Below are 9,410 nucleotides of genomic sequence, written 5' to 3' on the forward strand. Positions count from 1 at the left end.
AGAGGTTTTCCTCAATTCAAACTCAAGAAGGAGACGCATGGAAGTGTTACTGTCCGACAGCAAGTGGGGCTGGACGGGCAACAAGGCCTCAGGGGAGTCCCCATCCCACCGGGCTGGGGGGTGGGGGCAGAGATTGGAGATGTTTTCAGCGGTTACATGGGCATATACAATGATCAACCCTCATCAACCTGACCACCTTATACCTTAATTTTAAAAAGAAAGAATACTAAAATACTCTTTTCTTAGAGTTTTGGTCTAAAACAGATTAGCCTGCCTGGCCATGGTTTGATTCCCGGTCAGGGCACATGCCCGGGTTGTAGGCTCCATCCCTAGTGTGGGGCGTGCAAGAGGCAGCCGATCAATGATTCTCTTTCATCATTGATGATTCTCTCCCTCTCTCTCTTTCTCGCTCTCTCTCTCTCTCCCTCTTCCTCTCCCTTCCTCTCTGAAATCAACAAAAATACATTAAAAAAATAAAATAAAAAATAAAACAGATTAGCACAGCAAACAGAATTAACTCCCAAGTCCCAGAGGTCCTGCACCTTCACACACACACACACACACACACACACACACTCACACACACACTCATACACACACTCACACACACACTCACACATGCACACTCACACATACACATACACACACTTGTACACACACTCGCACACACACATACACACACACAGATAAATTTGATGAACTCAAAATTAAAAACTTGGCAGTGACCCCACAGTGCGCCCTCTCTCACCAGGAGCCTGCCGATCCCCCCACTGCCACCCCCTCCCCATGGTCTCTAACTGCACTCAAGTCATCTCCGGTTCTAAACCTCAGCGCTCCATAAATCATAGTTTGTGTGTGTGTTTTTCAGCAAAATACGGATGTTTTTGAAACCACTTTCCCCTCTAAAGGCCTCCTCCTTCCTTGTTAGCTCCGGGCCGGCCGAGCTGCTTCATAAATAATGCAGCTCCCTCTCTCATCTCAATTATAAACTCGGATCTCTCCTTGTTGGGAAGGACCCACGTGGCCCCTCTGGGGTTGCTTCCTTGTTCCTCCAGTCCAGCCAGTGGCCACCCTCCCCCGCCCTGGAGGAAGGGCCGCCCTGGCCCTCCGCGCAGCAGGCTGTGTCCTGGGCTCGGTCACTTTAAAGCCCCTTCGGTCCTGCTGCCCTGCTCGCTCCCTGCTGCCTGAGGGTCTGTGTGGGAGGTGCCTTGGTGCCCACGGTTCCCGGGCAGCAGCCTTTTCCACAGGATCCTGTGCTCCATGTCACCAGCCCCAGGGGATGGAAGTGGTGACGTCAGCGTCCAAATCTCAATGGCTCTGAGTCCCTGCCTACTTTCCTGCAGGGATCCTAAGGCTCACACGCTCCAAATATTTACCACTTGGCACCAGTCAGACCCGAGGGCTGCTCCCCGCCCCAGCTAGAAAAACTGGATGTCCATAGAGCCAAGCCCGGCCGATGTGGCTGAGCGGCTGAGCACTGAACCATGAACCGAGAGGTTGCTGGTTCGATTCCCGGTCAGGGCATATGTCCAGGTTGCGGACTCGATCTTCAGCAGGGGGTGTGCAGGAGGCAGGCCATCGATGATGCTCTCTCATCGCTAAGTTTCTATCTCTCTCTCTCTCCACCCTCCCTCCCTTTCTCTCTCTCAATGCCGGCCCTGTCCCCATCACCCAACTCCGCTGGTGGCCTCAGTGAGGCTGGGCCTACCTGGGGCTGGAGGCTGGTCGCTTGGCGTCCTTCCTGCAGGGACACGTTCTTCCCTGGGCCCCTGGAAGGAACCAGTCCTGCTGACACCTTGATTTCAACACAGGGAGACCCACAGCTGATGTCTGACCTCCAGAACTGAAACATAAAACGTATGTTCTTTTAAAGCCACTGAGCCTGCGGTCATTTGTTATAGTGGCAAAAGGAAACTAATACACTCTAGGAGTCAGCAGACTATGCAATGGCATCTTTCCTGTCCTGGAGGAGAGGAAGGGTAAAGGTGCTATAATAACTCAATGAATCAATGAACTGCCACTTGGGTCACCAGTCCCCTTACCCCTCTCTCTGCATCCTTAACACTCAGGGGTCCCAGCATCTCGCCACAGGGAGACCCGCCGGTTCAAACGCTGATACCGCAGCCAATCCTAGAGACAGACTCAGTTCAAACCTTTCCATCAGCCCCAGCACTTCTAACACATGCTGAATGAGAACATGAGAGAGCACCTAACGTTCATTACTGCGTTTTTCTCTCTTCACACATCCTCGCCAGTGATCTCCTGGCCCAGCACAGGGAGACGTGCGGCTGTTCATAGTTGGATTCCAAAGAGAAGAGACCATGTCCATGTCTTGATGTCCAGGACAGGCCCCTGAGGTCCATGCCACAAAAGACAGGGAGGTGTCCGGCCGCAAGAGCCAGGCACTTCGAGAAAAAAAGTCTCATCTCCAAAAGCATCTTGTTCCACGTCAATAACCAAAGCCAGACTCGGGGTGTGGGCTCGATCCCTAGCATGGGGCGTGCGGGAGGCAGCCGATCCGTGATTCTCTCTCATCATGGATGTTCCTGTTTCTCGTCTCTCTCTCTCCTCTCTCTCTCTCTCTCTCTTTCCTCTCTCTCTCTCTCTCTCTCTCTCTCCCTTCCTCTCTGAAGTAAATAAAAATCTATGTTTAAGGAGGGGGGTGGGAAAAATGTAGACACGGACACACAGAGGGAGGACGATGTGGAGACCCAGGGAGAAGAGGCCGTCTGCGAGCCACGGAGAGGCCTGGCCCAGATCACACCCTCAGAAGAAACCGTCTGCGCTTATATCTTGAATTTGGACTTTTACCCTCCAGAACTGTGAGGCGATACAGTCCTGTTGTGGTTTGTTTGTTTTTGTTTTAATGTTTTTTATTGATTTTAGAAAGAGGGGCAGGGAGAGAGACTGGAACATCGATTGGCTGCCTCCTGCATGGCCCCTACTGGGAATCAGCCCTCCAGCCCAAGCATGTGGCCTGACCGGGAATCGAACCAGGGATCTTTGGATGCATGGGATGACACCCAACCAATGGAGCCACGCTGGCTGGGCGGTTCTGTTGGGTTCTAAGCCACTCAGTGTGTGGCACTTTGGTATGACAACCCCAGAAGACAAATACAGTTGTTATATAAGAAGTCTCACTACGCCGAGGCCTCCATGCCGTAAGATCACCAAAGCCACATACACATATTCTGGTGACAGTCCCTGCTGAGTCCCGACTGACAGCCAGCATCAGCCACCAGCCATGAGAGTGAGGACATCTCCAGAGGAGCCCAGCCACCACCACAGACCAGCGCGTCTCTCAGTGTCTCAGACATCACGGAGCAATGGATCCTCTGTACCCTGTGTGAGCTGCCGGCGCACGGAGTCTGGCGCATGATCAGTGAGGTTCCTCACGAAAGCTCTGTGGCTCCACGCAGCAGTGCTCGTGGGCACGGTGTCCCGGCCGTGCGGGCCGGTGCGGGGCTCCGTGCCTCCGAAGGCAGGTCTGCTCCGCGTGCAAGCTCAGCAGCCTTGGTGTCTCCGGGGGTGTCTGGCGGGAGGATCTTTGCTGAGTCTTGTCTCCGAGCGAGCAGGGCTGGCCCACGTGGCCGGACCCTGGCTAGCCCGTGAGGAGGACTGTCTGGCCTCTGAGGAAGCCAGCCACCCTCCCTCAGCCTTTTCTTCCGGCTTCTAGGGCCGGCCAGGCTCCCAGAGGCAGCGCCCAGGCTGATCACTTCGCAGAGGGCTCTGAACTTACTTGTAATCGTGGTCATTTTGCCACTGGCTTTGTGCACCAAGGGTGCTGCTGAGAGGCAGCATACATTTGGGGGGCGGAGTGGGTCCTGGGTTTAAATTCTGGCTGTGCAGCCCGGGCGGCATGGCTCAGTGGTTGAGCAATGACCTATGTACGAACCAGGAGGTCACGGTTCGATTCCCAGTCAGGGCACAGGCCCGGGTTGTGGGCTCGATCCCCAGTGTGGGGTGTGCAGGAGGCAGCTGATCCATGATTCCCTCTCATCATTGCTGTTTCTCTCTCCCTCCCTCTCTCTCCCTCTCTCTCGCTCTCTCTCTCTCTCTTCATATCTTAAATCAATAAATATATACATATAAATTTCCAGATGTGCAACCTACTAGCTGTACGGTCCTGGAAAAGCCGTACAACCTCTCCAATCTGCCTCTTCATCTGCAGAGTGAGCAAGTGACAGCACCCGCCTAGCAAGGGCTCTCACGAGGCTCCGGCAGGACATTCCCGTGGCCGCACGGAGTCAGCCCCCAGCGTCTGTGAGCCCTTGCGGTTATGCACCAGTGTCCACGGCTTGCTTGCAGGGATGTCTGTGTTCTTCAAGGCCGCCTCACTTGGTTCCTGGGAGCATCCCTGCAGAGGGGGAAAGGTGGCTTAAAATAACCCCCAGAACGCTGAGCCCTTTCAAAAGTTCGTTGAAGAAAAAAAAAAAAAGCGAGATTCCAGACAAACCTAAAGTGGCCTTGTCATTACCGGTTTTATTGTTCCGAGCGGCCTTGAAAGCCCTTGGCTTTGAAGCTGGGAGGGTAGCAATTAGGCCCCTCGTGAAACGGCATCGCAGCTGTAAGCCTTGCCACGGGGCACAGGGCTGCACCTCCTTCCCCATTTTGTGGCCGCCGGGTCTGGTGTCTGCACCCGTCTGGACAGACCAGGGCCAGGCAGGAGTGGTGGGCGGGCTGCGTGATCCCCTCTTCGCCCGCCGCCCTGATGACTCCCAGAAAGGGAAGGCAGATGGGGTGACTCAAAGGAAGCCATCTCCTTCCCCCTCCCCGCCGCCCCCTCCCTGCGAGCTGCACCCTGACATGCTCCTTCGCCTGGGGGCCAGACGGAATCCCTGCTCAGGGCCCTGGGATGCTTGTGAGCCCCCTTCCCAGGCGCTGGCACAGAGATCAGACCGCAGGGTGCCTTGTGGATAGGAGAGGATTCTCTCTACATGGCAGCCTGCCTTGTGCGAGGAGGCACTTTTGTCAAGAAAAAAAACACACACACAAAAAAAACCCCAACCATCTCCAGGCTGGCTGCTTGCTGGCTGCGAAGCCTCCTCCTGCCCCACGCGGGGCAAGGCTTGTCTAAATATTTGGCTTGATCCTGCTTTCTGATTCATCCTGTGCAGGAACCTCTGTAATTTCATCTGCTGCCTGACTCAGAGGAGGAGACCTAAGTGCAAGTGCGGAGCGCGCGCCCCGGAGGCCAGGCCGGCAGCCAGCGCCCCCTGCTCCCCCCCGCCGGCCTCCGGGCTCAGGGAGCGACGCGGGCGCTCTCCCCAGCCACCAGCCTCAGATGAAATCTCTTTTGTCTGAGATGATTAATGGAGCCCCTCGCACGCCTGAGAGCGCAAGGGTGTGAGGTGCACTTTGTACCTTTTCCAAGGTTTTTTTTTTTTTGATGCTAAATCCATTTGCATCTCATAAATTATAGTGGCTCCAAAATGAAGTGTGCCTGACAGCAGCAGGCAGGGTGTGGGTGCCACTGAAACATTCCCTCCTGGCCCTGCTCCCCCCCCTCCCCATCCCCTCTCTCTGGCTCTGAGACCCTAGGAGAAAGCCTTCTTGTCATTCAGAGGAGGGAGGGGGCAGCAGAATGACCTAGATTCCAAATGTGCAAGACAGGTAGAGCCTGCTGGCCCGTCTTCAAACGCTGCCGGGCGCAGGGGAGCGGGATGGGAAGGAGACCGCGGGAGGAGGCTCTCCAGGGTTCGTGCTTGGACCCAACCTCTTCTCTTTCTGAGGTTTGTCTGCTTGGGAAAGGCTGCGAGCTGGGCCCCTGAGCCCAACTCCTACCCCCACCTTGTGTCCCTGGGTGATGCTACCTGGGTAGGGAGTAAGGGAGGGGTATGATTGACAGCAGAGCTAAGGTATTCCGTGTGCAGGTGTGTGGAGCAAGGGAAGGGGGCCCCTAGGGGGCAGGGAGAGGTGGGGATAGCAGCTCAGGCACCAGGCCTCCAGGAGTCGAAGCCGATGGAATCCCAAGCTTCTTTCCACCTCTTTCCAGCTGTGTGGCCTTGGACAAGCAACTTGCCCTCTCTGAGTCTCTCTTACCTCATCCACTCATTCATTTTATGCCTGTTACACACACACACACACACACACATAATTAATTTCAGAGAGGAAGGGAGAGGGAGAGAGAGAAAGAGAAACATCAATGATGAGAGAGGATCATGGATCGGCTGCCTCCTGCACGCCCCCTACTGGGGATCAAGCCCGAAACCTGGGCATGTGCCCTGACTAGGAATCAAACCATGACCTCCTGGTTCATAGGTCGACGCTCAACCACTGACCCACACCGGCCGGGCTCCATGCCTATTATCTGAGCACCCCTTCTATGTCAGGCCTAGCCCTCCCACTTTGGGGGTCGAACGACCCTTTCACAGGGGTCGCCTAAGACCATCGGAAAACACATATATAATTACATATTGTTTTTGTGATGAATCACTATGCTTTCATTATGTTCAATTTGTAACAATGAAACTGGGGGTCACCACAACATGAGGAACTGTATGAAAGGGTCGTGGCATCAGGAAGGTTGAGAACCACTGGTCTAGACGCTACACAAATAAACACAACCACACGTGTGCATAACACGCAAGATGGTGTGGGGCTGAGAGCCACAGGGCGCGGTGTGGGGCTGGCTGAGGCTGGGAGGGTGAGGGGCTCCGCTTGGGAGACGGAGAAGGTGCACGGGGGCAGGCAGCGTGGCGGGAGGGACCACCTGGGGAGGGTGGCCTGGCGTCCCTGCTGCTGTCACTATTATTTGACCCGAGCAATGTGTGTGGCGGAGAAGATGCTGAAGGGCAGAGGGAAGAGAAGCTGGGAGGGAGGTGGCCTCAGAGCCAGGGTGAAGGGCGCACAGCCACAGCACGACGGGCGTCCCGTCACTTCCCACCAGGCCGCCCTCCCTCCATCTCGGGCCCCCAAGGCACAGGCGGGCGGCACTTCACCCAAAAGGTCGGCCAGCTAGAGTTTCACGAGCGGGCATTCCAGGCCTGGGGCCCGCACAGGGAGCGACCTGCCCGTGGTCAGGCCTCCAAGTTCCCGTCTAGGACCAGCTGCCCATCCCAGTTGGCCTCAGCGGCTGCCAGGCAGGGGCGGGGCAGGCGCGGGAGGAGAGACGCCGGCCCCAGGCAGCTGTCCGCCCAGGAGAACCTGAGCCAAGGGCAGGGGCACCCCAGGCTCCGCGCGGAGGGGACACAGAGTGTGTATATATGTTTTAATGGATATGAATGCACATAACACACACACGTGGGATTTACTGCCGTTGCGTGTTTGTTATTCTATTTCGCTTGACTTTCCCGAATTATGGCAGGGGCTGTTGTCTGTCCCCATTTTATGAGTAAGATAAAACAAGACTCAGGGAGCCCTGGCCTGTTTGGCTCAGTGGTTAGAGTGTCGGCCTGTGGACCAAAGGGTCACAGGTTAGATTCCCAGTCAAGGGCATGTACCTTGGTTGCAGGTTCAATCCCTGGTCCCTGTCTGGGCGCGTGCAGGAGGCAACCAGTCAATGTGTCTCTCTCACATCGATGTTTCTCTCGCTCCCCCCCCCCCCACATTGCTCCCCTGTTCCCTTCCTTCCACCCTCTCTAAAGATTAAAGGAAAAAATACCCTCAGGTGAGGATAAAAGAAAAAACAATTTTGTATTAATCTCTATATTCTAAACCCTCTACAATGGACATATATTACTTTTGTGGTTATAAAAAGTAAAAATGCCCTAGCTGGTTTGGCTCAGTGGATAGAGTGTTGGCCTGCAAACTGAAAGGTCCCAGGTTCGATTCTGGTCAAGGGCACATGCCCGAGTTGTGGGCTCGATCTCCAGTGGGGGACTTGCAGGGGGCAGCTGACCCATGATTCTCTCTCATCATGGATGTTTCTCTCTCTCTCTCCCTCTTCCTTCCTCTCTGAAATCAATAAAAATATATTTTTTTTAAAAAGTAAAAATAATTATATCAGAATAGATTAAAAACACACACACAGACCACAAGACTCAGGGAGGTCCAATAGCAGAGGACAGAACAGATGTTCAGACTGAGTCCTGGGTACCTTCAGGGGACAGCCAGGAAGCCGGCGGACACGGCCCTGGCGCTGGGGAGCCCCTCTTCTGCTCCCAGGTTTCATTATGCTCCGCCCAGAGGAACAGGAGGAAGCGTGTGTGTCCTGTTTTTAAGGCTGAAAGAGAGCTGACAGAAGGAGATGCAGGTTAAGCAAGGCCCCCTCTGGTCTCCCTGCCCACGCCTGCGCTGCCCGCACCGTGACCCTACGCCTTCTGCTTCCTCTTTCACTTCGGGAGGGACGCTCCTTGGGTCTGCGTCTGCCTCCTCCGGGGACACGGCGTGCTCTGTCTGAGTCCCGGGGCGCCGGGCAGAGCGAGCTGCCATCGTGTGTGTGTGCGTGTGCATGTGTGTGTATGCGCGTGTGTATGCATGTGTGTATGAGTGTGCATGTGTGTGCGTGCGTGCGTGCATGTGTGTGCATGTGCGTGTGTGTCTGCATGCCTGTGCATACGTGTGTGCGCATGTGCATTCACACACAAAGCACGAGTTTCCGTTCCTAAAACGTGGCGGGAGCCCTGCCCACCTGGGGGGCTGTGTGAGCTGGAGCAGCCCAGCGCCCGCTGTGGGCAGAGCTGAGGGAGTGACAGGCAGCACCTGTCACGTGTCAGGCCTCCGCCGGCACATTTTCTTCTCTCTGAGGCCCTTCGCTGAGAAGCCAGCCCCTGGCACCCCGGCCTCGGTGTCCGCTGTGTGGCCGGCCAGCCTGGTCCAGGCAGGTCCTCCAGGTGGGAGCAGACCTCAGCGGGCAGCCACGTGGCTGGGGCTGCTTTTCTGATGGGCGTCGGAGGCGCTTTACAGGAACAAATGGCAGTCGCCCTGGTATCTGAGGGAAGTTTACAGACACGTAGGGAATGAAAGCTCAGACTTGACCTTCCTGAGGGGCTGAGGCTGGGCAGAGCTCTCTGTCTTTGTTCCCTCCTTTGTCATGGGGACGCGTTCCCGGACACGCTGTCCCTGTGGTGTTATTGTCGTCCGTTTGGAAATGGGCAGGGGATGGAACCAGTGAGAGGCGTTTTCCAGCGCAGCTCTCTGACCTGGCGGCCAAGGAGAGAGAGAAGCGGTGGGCACCTAATGGATGCCTCTGGGGCTTGGGATTTGCGTGGGATCCTAATACAAGGCAATGTCTCACCCCGCCGGCGTGGCTCAGTGTTTGAGTGTGGATCCATGAACCAGGAGGTCACGGTTCTATTCCCGATCAGGGCACATGCCTGGGTTGCAGGCTGGATCCCCAGTGGGGGTGCAGGAGGCAGCCGATCCATGAGTCTCTCTCATCATAGATGTTCCTCTCCCCCTCTCACCCCCCCGTTCCTCTCTGAAATCAATAAAAAACATATTTTTAAAAAAGGCAATGTTTGCTTTGA

General features: G+C 55.6%; 1 long non-coding RNA gene across 1 annotated transcript in view; it reads right to left on the reverse strand.

The window, feature by feature from the left end:
• The window catches only part of LOC107184361, a 28,609-nt gene that overhangs the window by 16,253 nt on the left and 2,946 nt on the right, over window positions 1-9,410 (reverse strand). The window contains exons 3-5 of the long non-coding RNA XR_001515188.1: window positions 8,039-8,164; window positions 4,114-4,357; window positions 1,709-1,843 (exon numbers count right to left, since the gene is read on the reverse strand). This is a non-coding gene — a long non-coding RNA (uncharacterized LOC107184361). The remainder of the gene's footprint in view (window positions 1-1,708; window positions 1,844-4,113; window positions 4,358-8,038; window positions 8,165-9,410) is intronic.

This window comes from Myotis davidii, unplaced genomic scaffold, assembly GCF_000327345.1.
Source record: "Myotis davidii unplaced genomic scaffold, ASM32734v1 scaffold164, whole genome shotgun sequence".
NCBI classification, from domain to species: domain Eukaryota; kingdom Metazoa; phylum Chordata; class Mammalia; order Chiroptera; family Vespertilionidae; genus Myotis; species Myotis davidii.